Raw genomic sequence first — 21,069 nt, 5'->3', positions numbered from 1 at the left:
CGTCTACTGTTTGGTCTATTTTGAATCAAATTTTCAACTCGCCACCACACTCTACGTATTTCCCACTGGTGTTTCCCAACTGCAGTCCTCAGGTTGCCCCAGCAACACACATTCACATTTTAGAGCCAGACAAGCACGCTTGATTCAATTTGTTTACTAATCCTTCGATTAGTTAAATCAGTCCAGAGCTACAACAACAATGTGTGCTGATTGAACCAAACTAAATAGTTGGAGGATGCGGGCATCGATACCGCTACCTCTCGCATGCTAAGCGAGCGCTCTACCATTTGAGCTAATCCCCCTGTGCCTCCAGCAAGAAGTATGAAATCTCAATGACCGCACTGCCAAATCCCTCGTCCATAAGAAAGGATACTTTTTAACAAGTATGCTTGCTTCAGCTGTCTAAAAGTATTTTTCATGGTAGTTCAGTAAAGGTTGAAGTAGTGATAGGAGTAAGCCCAGTGGTGGAAATAGTTGTATTGTTGGGTTAGTATCCAGAGCTACAACAACAATGTGTGATTGAACCAAACTAAATGGTTGGAGGATGCGGGCATCGATCCCGCAACCTCTCGCATGCTAAGCGAGCGCTCTACCATTTGAGCTAATCCCCCTGTGCCTCCAACAAGAAGTATGAAATCTCAATGACCGCACTGCCAAATCCCTCGTCCATAAGAAAGGATACTTTTTAACAAGTATGCTTGCTTCAGCTGTCTAAAAGTATTTTTCATGGTAGTTCAGTAAAGGTTGAAGTAGTGATAGGAGTAAGCCCAGTGGTGGAAATAGTTGTATTGTTGGGTTAGTATCCAGAGCTACAACAACAATGTGTGCTGATTGAACCAAACTAAATAGTTGGAGGATGCGGGCATCGATCCCGCTACCTCTCGCATGCTAAGCGAGCGCTCTACCATTTGAGCTAATCCCCCTGTGCATCCAACAAGAAGTATGAAATCTCAATGACCACACTGCCAAATCCCTCGTCCATAAGTAAGGATACTTTTTAAAAAGTATGCTTGCTTCAGCTGTCTAAAAGTATTTTTCATGGTAGTTCAGTAAAGGTGGAAGTAGTGACTGCAGTAAGCCCAGTGGTGGAAATTGTTGTATTGTTGGGTTAGTGAGTTTTGGGTGTATGATAGCAGAAAAACCTGCGAGTCTGGAGTTCCCCCTGCTGGCTGTCTGTGGAATAACATTAGGATCAGTTGATCGTGGGGAAATGCATGTTAGTCGCCCGAAACATGGTCACTGTTTTCCTGTCTTTTGTCGTGCTTATGCTCACTGCGTCTCAGTGGATCGCTCCAAGGCCTTTCTACTGTAAGCAGAGGAGAGGACAGCCTTCCAGTAGAATAAATAAGAGTCACAGCTCCCAACATTTACTAACAAATGAACAGCTACTAAATCAAAGATCTGTCTCATAAACTACACATGTGCCTACATGTGATAACCAAAGGGGATTTTTGCATTACCCCAAGCGACCACATAATTTGTCCCTTTAATTGAAGTAATAATTCGGTGGTTTGGTGGGATTTCCTAAATTCCAGTGTGTTTCTGCTTGCCACAACAAAGTCAAAAGAGAGAATGAACTGGCACACAGACTAAGATATTAGGACCTGTTTAGTAGCAAACAGAAGGCTGTCCATCATATCACAAAGCCATTATGACAAGGGCTCCTCCTCCCCTGTAGGATAAATAATAATAATTATGATTTATTCTATATAGCACTTTTCATTACACACAGAATTTCAAAGTAGCTTTAAAAACTCAAATAAACTCAAGGTGATCTGGTACATACTTGGCCGATGGCTTCCAAAGCTTCAGATGATAATAATAAGATGGAGAGTGATGGAGTCTGTAGTTAGAGAGGAGTTGAGGCAGTTCACTTCAGACACTTAGCTTGCACTTGTATGTGCTAGAGAACTGTGCTACATACCAATTATTTTCAATATGTATAAATATAGAGATAGAAATATATGTATGACTCCTGCTCTTTTTGTTTTACCTTTTAATAAATCACTTAAATGGGGATCCCTCTTAATGGTTCATGAGTAATTTGGTATTGTTCGGCATGTTTAACGTTACCTGCCTAAGTACCTTAGATCGCAAGCCCATAATTAGTCAATATGGCTGACTGGCTAGCTACTAGTACTGTTAACTAGCCAGATAGCAACAAAGCATTGTTAGCTAGCTAATGTAACCATGAAGAATTGACATCTATCTTACATATTATTCGTTTTAGGTCATTTTTGTCCTGTTTAGCTATCTGGCTAGCTAAATTGTTACGATTCACATATCTAGCTGATAATTGTGACGTCAAACGTTTGCTTTGTGTATATCTTGATTCGTCTATTGTTGCCATTGTCCTGGCTGGAAGGAGGTTCAGTGAATGGGGCTGTGAAGCGTGAGGTAATACAGTAGGGGGAGTGCGAGTGCTTCTTAAATGTATTGCTTTATGCATTCTCCTCACTCGCGTCCACACAAAAAAGTACTCAAGAGAACGGAGTGGAGAATACAATCGGAGCATAAGTGTGGAGCATGGTAGTATGTTTGGAAAAACACCCCTAGAGTTTGAGAGCTACAAGCCCCCACTCACCCAGTAATTTTTGAACTGTCCCTAAATTATCCTATTAAAACACTACATGGGAAATACGTCATGAACTCACAACAATTGAAAGTGCAGAGTATAAAACAGTACTTAGCCTAATATATTATGAACAGCCACGATAGCGTCGTCTACTGTTTGGTCTATTTTGAATCAATATTTCAACTCGCCACCACACTCTACGTATTTCCCACTGGTGTTTCCCAACTGCAGTCCTCAGGTTGCCCCAGCAACACACATTCACATTTTAGAGCCAGACAAGCACGCTTGATTCAATTTGTTTACTAATCCTTCGATTAGTTAAATCAGTCCAGAGCTACAACAACAATGTGTACTGATTGAACCAAACTAAATAGTTGGAGGATGCGGGAATCAATCCCGCTACCTCTCGCATGCTAAGCGAGCGCTCTACCATTTGAGCTAATCCTCCTGTGCCTCTAACAAGAAGTATGAAATCTCAATGACCGCACTGCCAAATCCCTCGTCCATAAGAAAGGATACTTTTTAACAAGTATGCTTGCTTCAGCTGTCTAAAAGTATTTTTCATGGTAGTTCAGTAAAGGTTGAAGTAGTGATAGGAGTAAGCCCAGTGGTGGAAATAGTTGTATTGTTGGGTTAGTATCCAGAGCTACAACAACAATGTGTGCTGATTGAACCAAACTAAATAGTTAGAGGATGCGGGCATCGATCCCGCTACCGCTCGCATGCTAAGCGAGCGCTCTACCATTTGAGCTAATCCCCCTGTGACTCCAACAAGAAGTATGAAATCTCAATGACCGCACTGCCAAATCCCTCGTCCATAAGAAATGATACTTTTTAACAAGTATGCTTGCTTCAGCTGTCTAAAAGTATTTTTCATGGTAGTTCAGTAAAGGTTGAAGTAGTGATAGGAGTAAGCCCAGTGGTGGAAATAGTTGTATTGTTGGGTTAGTATCCAGAGCTACAACAACAATGTGTGCTGATTGAACCAAACTAAATAGTTGGAGGATGCGGGCATCGATCCCGCTACCTCTCGCATGCTAAGCGAGCACTCTACCATTTGAGCTAATCCCCCTGTGCCTCCAACAAGAAGTATGAAATCTCAATGACCGCACTGCCAAATCCCTCGTCCATAAGAAAGGATACTTTTTAACAAGTATGCTTGCTTCAGCTGTCTAAAAGTATTTTTCATGGTAGTTCAGTAAAGGTTGAAGTAGTGATAGGAGTAAGCCCTGTGGTGGAAATAGTTGTATTGTTGGGTTAGTATCCAGAGCTACAACAACAATGTGTGCTGATTGAACCAAACTAAATAGTTGGAGGATGCGGGCATCGATCCCGCTACCTCTCGCATGCTAAGCGAGCGCTCTACCATTTGAGCTAATCCCCCTGTGCCTCCAACAAGAAGTATGAAATCTCAATGACCGCACTGCCAAATCCCTCGTCCATAAGAAAGGATACTTTTTAACAAGTATGCTTGCTTCAGCTGTCTAAAAGTATTTTTCATGGTAGTTCAGTAAAGGTTGAAGTAGTGATAGGAGTAAGCCCAGTGGTGGAAATAGTTGTATTGTTGGGTTAGTATCCAGAGCTACAACAACAATGTGTGCTGATTGAACCAAACTAAATAGTTGGAGGATGCGGGCATCGATCCCGCTACCTCTCGCATGCTAAGCGAGCGCTCTACAATTTGAGCTAATCCCCCTGTGCCTCCAACAAGAAGTATGAAATCTCAATGACCGCACTGCCAAATCCCTCGTCCATAAGAAAGGATACTTTTTAACAAGTATGCTTGCTTCAGCTGTCTAAAAGTATTTTTCATGGTAGTTCAGTAAAGGTTGAAGTAGTGATAGGAGTAAGCCCTGTGGTGGAAATAGTTGTATTGTTGGGTTAGTATCCAGAGCTACAACAACAATGTGTGCTGATTGAACCAAACTAAATAGTTGGAGGATGCGGGCATCGATCCCGCTACCTCTCGCATGCTAAGCGAGCGCTCTACCATTTGAGCTAATCCCCCTGTGCCTCCAACAAGAAGTATGAAATCTCAATGACCGCACTGCCAAATCCCTCGTCCATAAGAAAGGATACTTTTTAACAAGTATGCTTGCTTCAGCTGTCTAAAAGTATTTTTCATGGTAGTTCAGTAAAGGTTGAAGTAGTGATAGGAGTAAGCCCAGTGGTGGAAATAGTTGTATTGTTGGGTTAGTATCCAGAGCTACAACAAGAATGTGTGCTGATTGAACCAAACTAAATAGTTGGAGGATGCGGGCATCGATCCCGCTACCTCTCACATGCTAAGCGAGCGCTCTACCATTTGAGCTAATCCCCCTGTGCCTCCAACAAGAAGTATGAAATCTCAATGACCGCACTGCCAAATCCCTCGTCCATAAGAAAGGATACTTTTTAACAAGTATGCTTGCTTCAGCTGTCTAAAAGTATTTTTCATGGTAGTTCAGTAAAGGTTGAAGTAGTGGTAGTGATAGGAGTAAGCCCAGTGGTGGAAATAGTTGTATTGTTGGGTTAGTATCCAGAGCTACAACAACAATGTGTGCTGATTGAACCAAACTAAATAGTTGGAGGATGCGGGCATCGATCCCGCTACCTCTCGCATGCTAAGCGAGCGCTCTACCATTTGAGCTAATCCCCCTGTGCATCCAAAAAGAAGTATGAAATCTCAATGACCACACTGCCAAATCCCTCGTCCATAAGTAAGGATACTTTTTTAAAAGTATGCTTGCTTCAGCTGTCTAAAAGTATTCTTCATGGTAGTTCAGTAAAGGTGGAAGTAGTGACTGCAGTAAGCCCAGTGGTGGAAATAGTTGTATTGTTGGGTTAGTGAGTTTTGGGTGTATGATAGCAGAAAAACCTGCGAGTCTGGAGTTCCCCCTGCTGGCTGTCTGTGGAATAACATTAGGATCAGTTGATCGTGGGGAAATGCATGTTAGTCGCCCGAAACATGGCCACTGTTTTCCTGTCTTTTGTCGTGCTTATGCTCACTGCGTCTCAGTGGATCGCTCCAAGGCCTTTCTACTGTAAGCAGAGGAGAGGACAGCCTTCCAGTAGAATAAATAAGAGTCACAGCTCCCAACATTTACTAACAAATGAACAGCTACTAAATCAAAGATCTGTCTCATAAACTACACATGTGCCTACATGTGATAACCAAAGGGGATTTTTGCATTACCCCAAGCGACCACATAATTTGTCCCTTTAATTGAAGTAATAATTCGGTGGTTTGGTGGGATTTCCTAAATTCCAGTGTGTTTCTGCTTGCCACAACAAAGTCAAAAGAGAGAATGAACTGGCACACAGACTAAGATATTAGGACCTGTTTAGTAGCAAACAGAAGGCTGTCCATCATATCGCAAAGCCATTATGACAAGGGCTCCTCCTCCCCTGTAGGATAAATAATAATAATAATGATTTATTCTATATAGCACTTTTCATTACACACAGAATCTCAAAGTAGCTTTAAAAACTCAAATAAACTCAAGGTGATCTGGTACATACTTGGCCGATGGCTTCCAAAGCTTCAGATGATAATAATAAGATGGAGAGTGATGGAGTCTGTAGTTAGAGAGGAGTTGAGGCAGTTCACTTCAGATACTTAGCTTGCACTTGTATGTGCTAGAGAACTGTGCTACATACCAATTATTTTCAATATGTATAAATATAGAGATAGAAATATATGTATGACTCCTGCTCTTTTTGTTTTACCTTTTAATAAATCACTTAAATGGGGATCCCTCTTAATGGTTCATGAGTAATTTGGTATTGTTCGGCATGTTTAACGTTACCTGCCTAAGTACCTTAGATCGCAAGCCCATAATTAGTCAATAGGGCTGACTGGCTAGCTACTAGTACTGTTAACTAGCCAGATAGCAACAAAGCATTGTTAGCTAGCTAATGTAACCATGAAGAATTGACATCTATCTTACATATTATTCGTTTTAGGTCATTTTTGTCCTGTTTAGCTATCTGGCTAGCTAAATTGTTACGATTCACATATCTAGCTGATAATTGTGACGTCAAACGTTTGCTTTGTGTATATCTTGATTCGTCTATTGTTGCCATTGTCCTGGCTGGAAGGAGGTTCAGTGAATGGGGCTGTGAAGCGTGAGGTAATACAGTAGGGGGAGTGCGAGTGCTTCTTAAATGTATTGCTTTATGCATTCTCCTCACTCGCGTCCACACAAAAACGTACTCAAGAGAACGGAGTGGAGAATACAATCGGAGCATGAGTGTGGAGCATCGTAGTATGTTTGGAAAAACACCCCTAGAGTTTGAGAGCTACAAGCCCCCACTCACCCAGTAATTTTTGAACTGTCCCTAAATTATCCTATTAAAACACTACATGGGAAATACGTCATGAACTCACAACAATTGAAAGTGCAGAGTATAAAACAGTACTTAGCCTAATATATTATGAACAGCCACGATAGCGTCGTCTACTGTTTGGTCTATTTTGAATCAATATTTCAACTCGCCACCACACTCTACGTATTTCCCACTGGTGTTTCCCAACTGCAGTCCTCAGGTTGCCCCAGCAACACACATTCACATTTTAGAGCCAGACAAGCACGCTTGATTCAATTTGTTTACTAATCCTTCGATTAGTTAAATCAGTCCAGAGCTACAACAACAATGTGTGCTGATTGAACCAAACTAAATAGTTGGAGGATGCGGGCATCGATCCCGCTACCTCTCGCATGCTAAGCAATCGCTCTACCATTTGAGCTAATCCCCCTGTTCCTCCAACAAGAAGTATGAAATCTCAATGACCGCACTGCCAAATCCCTCGTCCATAAGAAAGGATACTTTTTAACAAGTATGCTTGCTTCAGCTGTCTAAAAGTATTTTTCATGGTAGTTCAGTAAAGGTTGAAGTAGTGATAGGAGTAAGCCCAGTGGTGGAAATAGTTGTATTGTTGGGTTAGTATCCAGAGCTACAACAACAATGTGTGCTGATTGAACCAAACTAAATAGTTGGAGGATGCGGGCATCGATCCCGCTACCTCTCGCATGCTAAGCGAGCGCTCCACCATTTGAGCTAATCCCCCTGTGCCACCAACAAGAAGTATGAAATCTCAATGACCGCACTGCCAAATCCCTCGTCCATAAGAAAGGATACTTTTTAACAAGTATGCTTGCTTCAGCTGTCTAAAAGTATTTTTCATGGTAGTTCAGTAAAGGTTGAAGTAGTGATAGGAGTAAGCCCAGTGGTGGAAATAGTTGTATTGTTGGGTTAGTATCCAGAGCTACAACAACAATGTGTGCTGATTGAACCAAACTAAATAGTTGGAGGATGCGGGCATCGATCCCGCTACCTCTCACATGCTAAGCGAGCGCTCTACCATTTGAGCCAATCCCCCTGTGCCTCCAACAAGAAGTATGAAATCTCAATGACCGCACTGCCAAATTCCTCCTCCATAAGAAAGGATACTTTTTAACAAATATGCTTGCTTCAGCTGTCTAAAAGTATTTTTCATGGTAGTTCAGTAAAGGTTGAAGTAGTGATAGGAGTAAGCCCAGTGGTGGAAATAGTTGTATTGTTGGGTTAGTGAGTTTTGGGTGTATGATAGCAGAAAAACCTGCGAGTCTGGAGTTCCCCCTGCTGGCTGTCTGTGGAATAACATTAGGATCAGTTGATCGTGGGGAAATGCATGTTAGTCGCCCGAAACATGGTCACTGTTTTCCTGTCTTTTGTCGTGCTTATGCTCACTGCGTCTCAGTGGATCGCTCCAAGGCCTTTCTACTGTAAGCAGAGGAGAGGACAGCCTTCCAGTAGAATAAATAAGAGTCACAGCTCCCAACATTTACTAACAAATGAACAGCTACTAAATCAAAGATCTGTCTCATAAACTACACATGTGCCTACATGTGATAACCAAAGGGGATTTTTGCATTACCCCAAGCGACCACATAATTTGTCCCTTTAATTGAAGTAATAATTCGGTGGTTTGGTGGGATTTCCTAAATTCCAGTGTGTTTCTGCTTGCCACAACAAAGTCAAAAGAGAGAATGAACTGGCACACAGACTAAGATATTAGGACCTGTTTAGTAGCAAACAGAAGGCTGTCCATCATATCGCAAAGCCATTATGACAAGGGCTCCTCCTCCCCTGTAGGATAAATAATAATAATAATGATTTATTCTATATAGCACTTTTCATTACACACAGAATCTCAAAGTAGCTTTAAAAACTCAAATAAACTCAAGGTGATCTGGTACATACTTGGCCGATGGCTTCCAAAGCTTCAGATGATAATAATAAGATGGAGAGTGATGGAGTCTGTAGTTAGAGAGGAGTTGAGGCAGTTCACTTCAGATACTTAGCTTGCACTTGTATGTGCTAGAGAACTGTGCTACATACCAATTATTTTCAATATGTATAAATATAGAGATAGAAATATATGTATGACTCCTGCTCTTTTTGTTTTACCTTTTAATAAATCACTTAAATGGGGATCCCTCTTAATGGTTCATGAGTAATTTGGTATTGTTCGGCATGTTTAACGTTACCTGCCTAAGTACCTTAGATCGCAAGCCCATAATTAGTCAATAGGGCTGACTGGCTAGCTACTAGTACTGTTAACTAGCCAGATAGCAACAAAGCATTGTTAGCTAGCTAATGTAACCATGAAGAATTGACATCTATCTTACATATTATTCGTTTTAGGTCATTTTTGTCCTGTTTAGCTATCTGGCTAGCTAAATTGTTACGATTCACATATCTAGCTGATAATTGTGACGTCAAACGTTTGCTTTGTGTATATCTTGATTCGTCTATTGTTGCCATTGTCCTGGCTGGAAGGAGGTTCAGTGAATGGGGCTGTGAAGCGTGAGGTAATACAGTAGGGGGAGTGCGAGTGCTTCTTAAATGTATTGCTTTATGCATTCTCCTCACTCGCGTCCACACAAAAACGTACTCAAGAGAACGGAGTGGAGAATACAATCGGAGCATGAGTGTGGAGCATCGTAGTATGTTTGGAAAAACACCCCTAGAGTTTGAGAGCTACAAGCCCCCACTCACCCAGTAATTTTTGAACTGTCCCTAAATTATCCTATTAAAACACTACATGGGAAATACGTCATGAACTCACAACAATTGAAAGTGCAGAGTATAAAACAGTACTTAGCCTAATATATTATGAACAGCCACGATAGCGTCGTCTACTGTTTGGTCTATTTTGAATCAATATTTCAACTCGCCACCACACTCTACGTATTTCCCACTGGTGTTTCCCAACTGCAGTCCTCAGGTTGCCCCAGCAACACACATTCACATTTTAGAGCCAGACAAGCACGCTTGATTCAATTTGTTTACTAATCCTTCGATTAGTTAAATCAGTCCAGAGCTACAACAACAATGTGTGCTGATTGAACCAAACTAAATAGTTGGAGGATGCGGGCATCGATCCCGCTACCTCTCGCATGCTAAGCAATCGCTCTACCATTTGAGCTAATCCCCCTGTTCCTCCAACAAGAAGTATGAAATCTCAATGACCGCACTGCCAAATCCCTCGTCCATAAGAAAGGATACTTTTTAACAAGTATGCTTGCTTCAGCTGTCTAAAAGTATTTTTCATGGTAGTTCAGTAAAGGTTGAAGTAGTGATAGGAGTAAGCCCAGTGGTGGAAATAGTTGTATTGTTGGGTTAGTATCCAGAGCTACAACAACAATGTGTGCTGATTGAACCAAACTAAATAGTTGGAGGATGCGGGCATCGATCCCGCTACCTCTCGCATGCTAAGCGAGCGCTCCACCATTTGAGCTAATCCCCCTGTGCCACCAACAAGAAGTATGAAATCTCAATGACCGCACTGCCAAATCCCTCGTCCATAAGAAAGGATACTTTTTAACAAGTATGCTTGCTTCAGCTGTCTAAAAGTATTTTTCATGGTAGTTCAGTAAAGGTTGAAGTAGTGATAGGAGTAAGCCCAGTGGTGGAAATAGTTGTATTGTTGGGTTAGTATCCAGAGCTACAACAACAATGTGTGCTGATTGAACCAAACTAAATAGTTGGAGGATGCGGGCATCGATCCCGCTACCTCTCACATGCTAAGCGAGCGCTCTACCATTTGAGCCAATCCCCCTGTGCCTCCAACAAGAAGTATGAAATCTCAATGACCGCACTGCCAAATTCCTCCTCCATAAGAAAGGATACTTTTTAACAAATATGCTTGCTTCAGCTGTCTAAAAGTATTTTTCATGGTAGTTCAGTAAAGGTTGAAGTAGTGATAGGAGTAAGCCCAGTGGTGGAAATAGTTGTATTGTTGGGTTAGTGAGTTTTGGGTGTATGATAGCAGAAAAACCTGCGAGTCTGGAGTTCCCCCTGCTGGCTGTCTGTGGAATAACATTAGGATCAGTTGATCGTGGGGAAATGCATGTTAGTCGCCCGAAACATGGTCACTGTTTTCCTGTCTTTTGTCGTGCTTATGCTCACTGCGTCTCAGTGGATCGCTCCAAGGCCTTTCTACTGTAAGCAGAGGAGAGGACAGCCTTCCAGTAGAATAAATAAGAGTCACAGCTCCCAACATTTACTAACAAATGAACAGCTACTAAATCAAAGATCTGTCTCATAAACTACACATGTGCCTACATGTGATAACCAAAGGGGATTTTTGCATTACCCCAAGCGACCACATAATTTGTCCCTTTAATTGAAGTAATAATTCGGTGGTTTGGTGGGATTTCCTAAATTCCAGTGTGTTTCTGCTTGCCACAACAAAGTCAAAAGAGAGAATGAACTGGCACACAGACTAAGATATTAGGACCTGTTTAGTAGCAAACAGAAGGCTGTCCATCATATCGCAAAGCCATTATGACAAGGGCTCCTCCTCCCCTCTAGGATAAATAATAATAATTATAATTTATTCTATATAGCACTTTTCATTACACACAGAATCTCAAAGTAGCTTTAAAAACTCAAATAAACTCAAGGTGATCTGTTACATACTTGGCCGATGGCTTCCAAAGCTTCAGATGATAATAATAAGATGGAGAGTGATGGAGTCTGTAGTTAGAGAGGAGTTGAGGCAGTTCACTTCAGATACTTAGCTTGCACTTGTATGTGCTAGAGAACTGTGCTACATACCAATTATTTTCAATATGTATAAATATAGAGATAGAAATATATGTATGACTCCTGCTCTTTTTGTTTTACCTTTTAATAAATCACTTAAATGGGGATCCCTCTTAATGGTTCATGAGTAATTTGGTATTGTTCGGCATGTTTAACGTTACCTGCCTAAGTACCTTAGATCGCAAGCCCATAATTAGTCAATAGGGCTGACTGGCTAGCTACTAGTACTGTTAGCTAGCCAGATAGCAACAAAGCATTGTTAGCTAGCTAATGTAACCATGAAGAATTGACATCTATCTTACATATTATTCGTTTTAGGTCATTTTTGTCCTGTTTAGCTATCTGGCTAGCTAAATTGTTACGATTCACATATCTAGCTGATAATTGTAACGTCAAACGTTTGCTTTGTGTATATCTTGATTCGTCTATTGTTGCCATTGTCCTGGCTGGAAGGAGCTGTGAAGCGTGAGGTAATACAGTAGGGGGAGTGCGAGTGCTTCTTAAATGTATTGCTTTATGCACTCTCCTCACTCGCGTCCACACAAAAACGTACTCAAGAGAACGGAGTGGAGAATACAATCGGAGCATGAGTGTGGAGCATGGTAGTATGTTTGGAAAAACACCCCTAGAGTTTGAGAGCTACAAGCCCCCACTCACCCAGTAATTTTTGAACTGTCCCTAAATTATCCTATTAAAACACTACATGGGAAATAAGTCATGAACTCACAACAATTGAAAGTGCAGAGTATAAAACAGTACTTAGCCTAATATATTATGAACAGCCACGATAGCGTCGTCTACTGTTTGGTCTATTTTGAATCAATATTTCAACTCGCCACCACACTCTACGTATTTCCCACTGGTGTTTCCCAACTGCAGTCCTCAGGTTGCCCCAGCAACACACATTCACATTTTAGAGCCAGACAAGCACGCTTGATTCAATTTGTTTACTAATCCTTCGATTAGTTAAATCAGTCCAGAGCTACAACAACAATGTGTGCTGATTGAACCAAACTAAATAGTTGGAGGATGCGGGCATCGATCCCGCTACCGCTCGCATGCTAAGCGAGCGCTCTACCATTTGAGCTAATCCCCCTGTGCATCCAACAAGAAGTATGAAATCTCAATGACCACACTGCCAAATCCCTCGTCCATAAGTAAGGATACTTTTTAAAAAGTATGCTTGCTTCAGCTGTCTAAAAGTATTTTTCATGGTAGTTCAGTAAAGGTGGAAGTAGTGACTGCAGTAAGCCCAGTGGTGGAAATAGTTGTATTGTTGGGTTAGTGAGTTTTGGGTGTATGATAGCAGAAAAACCTGCGAGTCTGGAGTTCCCCCTGCTGGCTGTCTGTGGAATAACATTAGGATCAGTTGATCGTGGGGAAATGCATGTTAGTCGCCCGAAACATGGTCACTGTTTTCCTGTCTTTTGTCGTGCTTATGCTCACTGCGTCTCAGTGGATCGCTCCAAGGCCTTTCTACTGTAAGCAGAGGAGAGGACAGCCTTCCAGTAGAATAAATAAGAGTCACAGCTCCCAACATTTACTAACAAATGAACAGCTACTAAATCAAAGATCTGTCTCATAAACTACACATGTGCCTACATGTGATAACCAAAGGGGATTTTTGCATTACCCCAAGCGACCACATAATTTGTCCCTTTAATTGAAGTAATAATTTGGTGGTTTGGTGGGATTTCCTAAATTCCAGTGTGTTTCTGCTTGCCACAACAAAGTCAAAAGAGAGAATGAACTGGCACACAGACTAAGATATTAGGACCTGTTTAGTAGCAAACAGAAGGCTGTCCATCATATCGCAAAGCCATTATGACAAGGGCTCCTCCTCCCCTCTAGGATAAATAATAATAATTATAATTTATTCTATATAGCACTTTTCATTACACACAGAATCTCAAAGTAGCTTTAAAAACTCAAATAAACTCAAGGTGATCTGTTACATACTTGGCCGATGGCTTCCAAAGCTTCAGATGATAATAATAAGATGGAGAGTGATGGAGTCTGTAGTTAGAGAGGAGTTGAGGCAGTTCACTTCAGATACTTAGCTTGCACTTGTATGTGCTAGAGAACTGTGCTACATACCAATTATTTTCAATATGTATAAATATAGAGATAGAAATATATGTATGACTCCTGCTCTTTTTGTTTTACCTTTTAATAAATCACTTAAATGGGGATCCCTCTTAATGGTTCATGAGTAATTTGGTATTGTTCGGCATGTTTAACGTTACCTGCCTAAGTACCTTAGATCGCAAGCCCAGAATTAGTCAATAGGGCTGACTGGCTAGCTACTAGTACTGTTAACTAGCCAGATAGCAACAAAGCATTGTTAGCTAGCTAATGTAACCATGAAGAATTGACATCTATCTTACATATTATTCGTTTTAGGTCATTTTTGTCCTGTTTAGCTATCTGGCTAGCTAAATTGTTACGATTCACATATCTAGCTGATAATTGTGACGTCAAACGTTTGCTTTGTGTATATCTTGATTCGTCTATTGTTGCCATTGTCCTGGCTGGAAGGAGGTTCAGTGAATGGGGCTGTGAAGCGTGAGGTAATACAGTAGGGGGAGTGCGAGTGCTTCTTAAATGTATTGCTTTATGCATTCTCCTCACTCGCGTCCACACAAAAACGTACTCAAGAGAACGGAGTGGAGAATACAATCGGAGCATGAGTGTGGAGCATGGTAGTATGTTTGGAAAAACACCCCTAGAGTTTGAGAGCTACAAGCCCCCACTCACCCAATAATTTTTGAACTGTCCCTAAATTATCCTATTAAAACACTACATGGGAAATACGTCATGAACTCACAACAATTGAAAGTGCAGAGTATAAAACAGTACTTAGCCTGATATATTATGAACAGCCACGATAGCGTCGTCTACTGTTTGGTCTATTTTGAATCAATATTTCAACTCGCCACCACACTCTACCTTCCACTGGTGTTTCCCAACTGTTGCCCCAGCAACACACATTCACATTTTAGAGCCAGACAAGCACGCTTGATTCAATTTGTTTACTAATCCTTCGATTAGTTAAATCAGTCCAGAGCTACAACAACAATGTGTGCTGATTGAACCAAACTAAGTAGTTGGAGGATGCGGGCATCGATCCCGCTACCTCTCGCATGCTAAGCGAGCGCTCTACCATTTGAGCTAATCCCCCTGTGCCTCTGACAAGAAGTATGAAATCTCAATGACCGCACTGCCAAATCCCTTGTCCATAAGAAAGGATACTTTTTAACAAGTATGCTTGCTTCAGCTGTCTAAAAGTATTTTTCATGGTAGTTCAGTAAAGGTGGAAGTAGTGACTGCAGTAAGCCCAGTGGTGGAAATAGTTGTATTGTTGGGTTAGTGAGTTTTGGGTGTATGATAGCAGAAAAACCTGCGAGTCTGGAGTTCCCCCTGCTGGCTGTCTGTGGAATAACATTAGGATCAGTTGATCGTGGGGAAATGCATATTAGTCGCCCGAAACATGGTCACTGTTTTCCTGTCTTTTGTCGTGCTTATGCTCACTGCGTCTCAGTGGATCGCTCCAAGGCCTTTCTACTGTAAGCAGAGGAGAGGACAGCCTTCCAGTAGAATAAATAAGAGTCACAGCTCCCAACATTTACTAACAAATGAACAGCTACTAAATCAAAGATCTGTCTCATAAACTACACATGTGCCTACATGTGATAACCAAAGGGGATTTTTGCATTACCCCAAGCGACCACATAATTTGTCCCTTTAATTGAAGTAATAATTCGGTGGTTTGGTGGGATTTCCTAAATTCCAGTGTGTTTCTGCTTGCCACAACAAAGTCAAAAGAGAGAATGAACTGGCACACAGACTAAGATATTAGGACCTGTTTAGTAGCAAACAGAAGGCTGTCCATCATATCGCAAAGCCATTATGACAAGGGCTCCTCCTCCCCTGTAGGATAAATAATAATAATTATGATTTATTCTATATAGCACTTTTCATTACACACAGAATCTCAAAGTAGCTTTAAAAACTCAAATAAACTCAAGGTGATCTGGTACATACTTGGCCGATGGCTTCCAAAGCTTCAGATGATAATAATAAGATGGAGAGTGATGGAGTCTGTAGTTAGAGAGGAGTTGAGGCAGTTCACTTCAGATACTTAGCTTGCACTTGTATGTGCTAGAGAACTGTGCTACATACCAATTATTTTCAATATGTATAAATATAGAGATAGAAATATATGTATGACTCCTGCTCTTTTTGTTTTACCTTTTAATAAAGCACTTAAATGGGATCCCTCTTAATGGTTCATGAGTAATTTGGTATTGTTCGGCATGTTTAACGTTACCTGCCTAAGTACCTTAGATCGCAAGCCCATAATTAGTCAATAGGGCTGACTGGCTAGCTACTAGTACTGTTAACTAGCCAGATAGCAACAAAGCATTGTTAGCTAGCTAATGTAACCATGAAGAATTGACATCTATCTTACATATTATTCGTTTTAGGTCATTTTTGTCCTGTTTAGCTATCTGGCTAGCTAAATTGTTACGATTCACATATCTAGCTGATAATTGTGACGTCAAACGTTTGCTTTGTGTATATCTTGATTCGTCTATTGTTGCCATTGTCCTGGCTGGAAGGAGCTGTGAAGCTGAGGTAATACAGTAGGGGGAGTGCGAGTGCTTCTTAAATGTATTGCTTTATGCATTCTCCTCACTCGCGTCCACACAAAAACGTACTCAAGAGAACGGAGTGGAGAATACAATCGGAGCATGAGTGTGGAGCATGGTAGTATGTTTGGAAAAACACCCCTAGAGTTTGAGAGCTACAAGTCCCCACTCACCCAGTAATTTTTGAACTGTCCCTAAATTATCCTATTAAAACACTACATGGGAAATACGTCATGAACTCACAACAATTGAAAGTGCAGAGTATAAAACAGTACTTAGCCTAATATATTATGAACAGCCACGATAGCGTCGTCTACTGTTTGGTCTATTTTGAATCAATATTTCAACTCGCCACCACACTCTACGTATTTCCCACTGGTGTTTCCCAACTGCAGTCCTCAGGTTGCCCCAGCAACACACATTCACATTTTAGAGCCAGACAAGCACGCTTGATTCAATTTGTTTACTAATCCTTCGATTAGTTAAATCAGTCCAGAGCTACAACAACAATGTGTGCTGATTGAACCAAACTAAATAGTTGGAGGATGCGGGCATCGATCCCGCTACCTCTCGCATGCTAAGCGAGCGCTCTACCATTTGAGCTAATCCCCCTGTTGCATCCAACAAGAAGTATGAAATCTCAATGACCACACTGCCAAATCCCTCGTCCATAAGTAAGGATACTTTTTAAAAAGTATGCTTGCTTCAGCTGTCTAAAAGTATTTTTCATGGTAGTTCAGTAAAGGTGGAAGTAGTGACTGCAGTAAGCCCAGTGGTGGAAATAGTTGTATTGTTGGGTTAGTGAGTTTTGGGTGTATGATAGCAGAAAAACCTGCGAGTCTGGAGTTCCCCCTGCTGGCTGTCTGTGGAATAACATTAGGATCAGTTGATCGTGGGGAAATGCATATTAGTCGCCCGAAACATGGTCACTGTTTTCCTGTCTTTTGTCGTGCTTATGCTCACTGCATCTCAATGGATCGCTCCAAGGCCTTTCTACTGTAAGCAGAGGAGAGGACAGCCTTCCAGTAGAATAAATAAGAGTCACAGCTCCCAACATTTACTAACAAATGAACAGCTACTAAATCAAAGATCTGTCTCATAAACTACACATGTGCCTACATGTGATAACCAAAGGGGATTTTTGCATTACCCCAAGCGACCACATAATTTGTCCCTTTAATTGAAGTAATAATTCGGTGGTTTGGTGGGATTTCCTAAATTCCAGTGTGTTTCTGCTTGCCACAACAAAGTCAAAAGAGAGAATGAACTGGCACACAGACTAAGATATTAGGACCTGTTTAGTAGCAAACAGAAGGCTGTCCATCATATCGCAAAGCCATTATGACAAGGGCTCCTCCTCCCCTGTAGGATAAATAATAATAATTATAATTTATTCTATATAGCACTTTTCATTACACACAGAATCTCAAAGTAGCTTTAAAAACTCAAATAAACTCAAGGTGATCTGTTACATACTTGGCCGATGGCTTCCAAAGCTTCAGATGATAATAATAAGATGGAGAGTGATGGAGTCTGTAGTTAGAGAGGAGTTGAGGCAGTTCACTTCAGATACTTAGCTTGCACTTGTATGTGCTAGAGAACTGTGCTACATACCAATTATTTTCAATATGTATAAATATAGAGATAGAAATATATGTATGACTCCTGCTCTTTTTGTTTTACCTTTTAATAAATCACTTAAATGGGGATCCCTCTTAATGGTTCATGAGTAATTTGGTATTGTTCGGCATGTTTAACGTTACCTGCCTAAGTACCTTAGATCGCAAGCCCATAATTAGTCAATAGGGCTGACTGGCTAGCTACTAGTACTGTTAACTAGCCAGATAGCAACAAAGCATTGTTAGCTAGCTAATGTAACCATGAAGAATTGACATCTATCTTACATATTATTCGTTTTAGGTCATTTTTGTCCTGTTTAGCTATCTGGCTAGCTAAATTGTTACGATTCACATATCTAGCTGATAATTGTGACGTCAAACGTTTGCTTTGTGTATATCTTGATTCGTCTATTGTTGCCATTGTCCTGGCTGGAAGGAGCTGTGAAGCGTGAGGTAATACAGTAGGGGGAGTGCGAGTGCTTCTTAAATGTATTGCTTTATGCATTCTCCTCACTCGCGTCCACACAAAAACGTACTCAAGAGAACGGAGTGGAGAATACAATCGGAGCATGAGTGTGGAGCATGGTAGTATGTTTGGAAAAACACCCCTAGAGTTTGAGAGCTACAAGTCCCCACTCACCCAGTAATTTTTGAACTGTCCCTAAATTATCCTATTAAAACACTACATGGGAAATACGTCATGAACTCACAACAATTGAAAGTGCAGAGTATAAAACAGTACTTAGCCTAATATATTATGAACAGCCACGATAGCGTCGTCTACTGTTTGGTCTATTTTGAATCAATATTTCAACTCGCCACCACACTCTACGTATTTCCCACTGGTGTTTCCCAACTGCAGTCCTCAGGTTGCCCCAGCAACACACATTCACATTTTAGAGCCAGACAAGCACGCTTGATTCAATTTGTTTACTAATCCTTCGATTAGTTAAATCAGTCCAGAGCTACAACAACAATGTGTGCTGATTGAACCAAACTAAATAGTTGGAGGATGCGGGCATCGATCCCGCTACCTCTCGCATGCTAAGCGAGCGCTCTACCATTTGAGCTAATCCCCCTGTGCCTCCAACAAGAAGTATGAAATCTCAATGACCGCACTGCCAAATCCCTCGTCCATAAGAAAGGATACTTTTTAACAAGTATGCTTGCTTCAGCTGTCTAAAAGTATTTTTCATGGTAGTTCAGTAAAGGTTGAAGTAGTGATAGGAGTAAGCCCAGTGGTGGAAATAGTTGTATTGTTATCCAGATCTACAACAACAATGTGTGCTGATTGAACCAAACTAAATAGTTGGAGGATGCGGGCATCGATCCCGCTACCTCTCGCATGCTAAGCGAGCGCTCTACCATTTGAGCCAATCCCCCTGTGCCTCCAACAAGAAGTATGAAATCTCAATGACCGCACTGCCAAATCCCTCGTCCATAAGAAAGGATACTTTTTAACAAGTATGCTTGCTTCAGCTGTCTAAAAGTATTTTTCATGGTAGTTCAGTAAAGGTTGAAGTAGTTATAGGAGTAAGCCCAGTGGTGGAAATAGTTGTATTGTTGGGTTAGTATCCAGAGCTACAACAACAATGTGTGCTGATTGAACCAAACTAAGTAGTTGGAGGATGCGGGCATCGATCCCGCTACCTCTCGCATGCTAAGCGAGCGCTCTACCATTTGAGCTAATCCCCCTGTGCATCCAACAAGAAGTATGAAATCTCAATGACCACACTGCCAAATCCCTCGTCCATAAGTAAGGATACTTTTTAAAAAGTATGCTTGCTTCAGCTGTCTAAAAGTATTCTTCATGGTAGTTCAGTAAAGGTGGAAGTAGTGACTGCAGTAAGCCCAGTGGTGGAAATAGTTGTATTGTTGGGTTAGTGAGTTTTGGGTGTATGATAGCAGAAAAACCTGCGAGTCTGGAGTTCCCCCTGCTGGCTGTCTGTGGAATAACATTAGGATCAGTTGATCGTGGGGAAATGCATGTTAGTCGCCCGAAACATGGTCACTGTTTTCCTGTCTTTTGTCGTGCTTATGCTCACTGCGTCTCAGTGGATCGCTCCAAGGCCTTTCTACTGTAAGCAGAGGAGAGGACAGCCTTCCAGTAGAATAAATAAGAGTCACAGCTCCCAACATTTACTAACAAATGAACAGCTACTAAATCAAAGATCTGTCTCATAAACTACACATGTGCCTACATGTGATAACCAAAGGGGATTTTTGCATTACCCCAAGCGACCACATAATTTGTCCCTTTAATTGAAGAAATAATTTGGTGGTTTGGTGGGATTTCCTAAATTCCAGTGTGTTTCTGCTTGCCACAACAAAGTCAAAAGAGAGAATGAACTGGCACACAGACTAAGATATTAGGACCTGTTTAGTAGCAAACAGAAGGCTGTCCATCATATCGCAAAGCCATTATGACAAGGGCTCCTCCTCCCCTGTAGGATAAATAATAATAATTATGATTTATTCTATATAGCACTTTTCATTACACACAGAATCTCAAAGTAGCTTTAAAAACTCAAATAAACTCAAGGTGATCTGGTACATACTTGGCCGATGGCTTCCAAAGCTTCAGATGATAATAATAAGATGGAGAGTGATGGAGTCTGTAGTTAGAGAGGAGTTGAGGCAGTTCACTTCAGATACTTAGCTTGCACTTGTATGTGCTAGAGAACTGTGCTACATACCAATTATTTTCAATATGTATAAATATAGAGATAGAAATATATGTATGACTCCTGCTCTTTTTGTTTTACCTTTTAATAAATCACTTAAATGGGGATCCCTCTTAATGGTTCATGAGTAATTTGGTATTGTTCGGCATGTTTAACGTTACCTGCCTAAGTACCTTAGATTGCAAGCCCATAATTAGTCAATAGGGCTGACTGGCTAGCTACTAGTACTGTTAACTAGCCAGATAGCAACAAAGCATTGTTAGCTAGCTAATGTAACCATGAAGAATTGACATCTATCTTACATATTATTCGTTTTAGGTCATTTTTGTCCTGTTTAGCTATCTGGCTAGCTAAATTGTTACGATTCACATATCTAGCTGATAATTGTGACGTCAAACGTTTGCTTTGTGTATATCTTGATTCGTCTATTGTTGCCATTGTCCGGGCTGGAAGGAGGTTCAGTG

At 41.1% G+C, this 21,069-nt stretch overlaps 16 non-coding genes across 16 annotated transcripts; all 16 read right to left on the bottom strand.

The window, feature by feature from the left end:
• Window positions 1-538: 538 nt before the first annotated feature.
• On the bottom strand, window positions 539-611 carry trnaa-agc. Its single transcript has one exon. It is a non-coding gene; the product is annotated as a tRNA-Ala (tRNA).
• A 239-nt stretch (window positions 612-850) lies between these two features.
• On the bottom strand, window positions 851-923 carry trnaa-agc. The gene has a single exon. It is a non-coding gene; the product is annotated as a tRNA-Ala (tRNA).
• Window positions 924-2,950: 2,027 nt separating this feature from the next.
• trnaa-agc lies at window positions 2,951-3,023 on the bottom strand. Its single transcript has one exon. It is a non-coding gene; the product is annotated as a tRNA-Ala (tRNA).
• Window positions 3,024-3,574: 551 nt separating this feature from the next.
• On the bottom strand, window positions 3,575-3,647 carry trnaa-agc. Its single transcript has one exon. It is a non-coding gene; the product is annotated as a tRNA-Ala (tRNA).
• A 239-nt stretch (window positions 3,648-3,886) lies between these two features.
• trnaa-agc lies at window positions 3,887-3,959 on the bottom strand. Its single transcript has one exon. It is a non-coding gene; the product is annotated as a tRNA-Ala (tRNA).
• Window positions 3,960-4,510: 551 nt separating this feature from the next.
• On the bottom strand, window positions 4,511-4,583 carry trnaa-agc. Its single transcript has one exon. It is a non-coding gene; the product is annotated as a tRNA-Ala (tRNA).
• Window positions 4,584-4,822: 239 nt separating this feature from the next.
• On the bottom strand, window positions 4,823-4,895 carry trnaa-agc. The gene has a single exon. It is a non-coding gene; the product is annotated as a tRNA-Ala (tRNA).
• Window positions 4,896-5,140: 245 nt separating this feature from the next.
• On the bottom strand, window positions 5,141-5,213 carry trnaa-agc. The gene has a single exon. It is a non-coding gene; the product is annotated as a tRNA-Ala (tRNA).
• A 2,651-nt stretch (window positions 5,214-7,864) lies between these two features.
• On the bottom strand, window positions 7,865-7,937 carry trnaa-agc. Its single transcript has one exon. It is a non-coding gene; the product is annotated as a tRNA-Ala (tRNA).
• A 2,651-nt stretch (window positions 7,938-10,588) lies between these two features.
• On the bottom strand, window positions 10,589-10,661 carry trnaa-agc. Its single transcript has one exon. It is a non-coding gene; the product is annotated as a tRNA-Ala (tRNA).
• Window positions 10,662-12,673: 2,012 nt separating this feature from the next.
• Window positions 12,674-12,746, bottom strand: trnaa-agc. Its single transcript has one exon. It is a non-coding gene; the product is annotated as a tRNA-Ala (tRNA).
• A 2,012-nt stretch (window positions 12,747-14,758) lies between these two features.
• On the bottom strand, window positions 14,759-14,831 carry trnaa-agc. The gene has a single exon. It is a non-coding gene; the product is annotated as a tRNA-Ala (tRNA).
• Window positions 14,832-16,841: 2,010 nt separating this feature from the next.
• trnaa-agc lies at window positions 16,842-16,914 on the bottom strand. Its single transcript has one exon. It is a non-coding gene; the product is annotated as a tRNA-Ala (tRNA).
• Window positions 16,915-18,927: 2,013 nt separating this feature from the next.
• trnaa-agc lies at window positions 18,928-19,000 on the bottom strand. The gene has a single exon. It is a non-coding gene; the product is annotated as a tRNA-Ala (tRNA).
• A 231-nt stretch (window positions 19,001-19,231) lies between these two features.
• Window positions 19,232-19,304, bottom strand: trnaa-agc. The gene has a single exon. It is a non-coding gene; the product is annotated as a tRNA-Ala (tRNA).
• Window positions 19,305-19,543: 239 nt separating this feature from the next.
• On the bottom strand, window positions 19,544-19,616 carry trnaa-agc. Its single transcript has one exon. It is a non-coding gene; the product is annotated as a tRNA-Ala (tRNA).
• Between the last annotated feature and the right edge of the window lie 1,453 nt (window positions 19,617-21,069).

Source organism: Oncorhynchus mykiss, chromosome 31, assembly GCF_013265735.2.
Source record: "Oncorhynchus mykiss isolate Arlee chromosome 31, USDA_OmykA_1.1, whole genome shotgun sequence".
NCBI classification, from domain to species: domain Eukaryota; kingdom Metazoa; phylum Chordata; class Actinopteri; order Salmoniformes; family Salmonidae; genus Oncorhynchus; species Oncorhynchus mykiss.
The sequence above is the reverse complement of the archived record's forward strand: the minus strand, read 5'-3'. Positions and strand labels throughout refer to the sequence as shown.